We start from the raw sequence: 1387 nt of genomic DNA, 5'->3' as shown, positions 1-1387 counted from the left end.
GAGGCACGCCCTTCCCGCGCACTGACTGCGAGCTGCGTGCGCCCCTCCCTCCCGCGGGGAGGGTGAGGGGGTCCCGGTGCCTCCGGTCAGGTCGAGGGGACGCTGTGCAGCAGCAGCAGCAGCAGCAAGAAAAGGCCTCGGTGTGCGCCGGGGCCGACCGTTACTGTTCACAGGAAAAGCGTCCAGGCGCAGAACGGTGTCGGATATGCTGCTCGTGTGCGCACAGGGACAACGACAAGGAGACAGCAGACAGGAGAAACGTCGGGGCTAAGGAGGGTTAAGGGTTCGAGGGATGCGGGAAAGGTCGCACGGTACCCTCCTGCTCCTGACGTTGGTAGGATGAGCAGGTGTTCGCTCTTAACAAATAAATGCGCTAAAGAAGGAGAACTTTTTTTAAGAACTAAAACAGCAAGTCGCTGAGTGGATCGGAATCGTGTTCTGCGGGGATCTCCCCGGGTCAGCCTGGCCTTGGTCTGTGAGCCCCGGGCTGGACACTGCAGCCTCCTGGCAGCGCGGGGGAAGGTTGGCACAGCCCCGGTGCTTCCCGGGGAGGTGGAGAGGACGCCCTCAAGGGAGGCAAAGGGGTTTCGATGATTAACAATGTTAACAGGTGCCTCCTGTTGAGCCGTAGGCACTTGAACACCGTTTCTCCTCATATCAACCCAGGAGGGGGGTTTAAGAAACTGCATGGCTTCCTGGATAAAAACCAAACTGCTCCCCCTCCCCCACAAATAAACACGCAAACAAAACCACACCAAACTTCCCCTGCGAGATTGGCGGGCGGAGAAGGCCTCTGTTAGGCCTGTGATCATCTCCGATGCTGAGCAGCCGTCTCCTGAGCGGTGTTCGGCTGGACTAAACAAGGCTTTCTAAGAGCAGAAATTCCTATAATAGCAAAAACCGTGACCTGTGAAGCGGGTGTAAGCATGATGTTCAATGTTGAGTTTACATTTCCGGGCAGAAATTAAATGAAGGCAGACACGAGGGAGCCTGTATCGTGGGACTCCACGTGTGTGAATGTCCAGAGTGCACAGTCCACGGACGCAGGAAATAGAGGGGGGCTGCCTGTGGCGGGGGGGAGCTGGGCAGTCGGCACTGACCGCAGGCACGCACTGTCCTCCTGGGCGATGGAGACGGCCTGACGGTGGTTGTGGTGGTTGCGCAACTCCGTGAATATGCTAAACGCCATCAAATTACACACCTGGAGGGGGTGAATCAGATGCTATGTAATTATATCATAAAAGTTACATTAAAAAGCTTTTTTATTTATTATTGATTTTTTTACAGAAAGGAAGGGAGAGGAATAGAGAGTTAGAAACATCGAAGAGAGAAACATCCATCAGCTGCCTGCGCGCACAACAACACACACACACACACACACACACAC

This window comes from Myotis brandtii, unplaced genomic scaffold, assembly GCF_000412655.1.
Source record: "Myotis brandtii unplaced genomic scaffold, ASM41265v1 scaffold1077, whole genome shotgun sequence".
In the NCBI taxonomy this organism is placed as follows: Eukaryota; Metazoa; Chordata; class Mammalia; order Chiroptera; family Vespertilionidae; genus Myotis; species Myotis brandtii.
The sequence above is the reverse complement of the archived record's forward strand: the minus strand, read 5'-3'. Positions refer to the sequence as shown.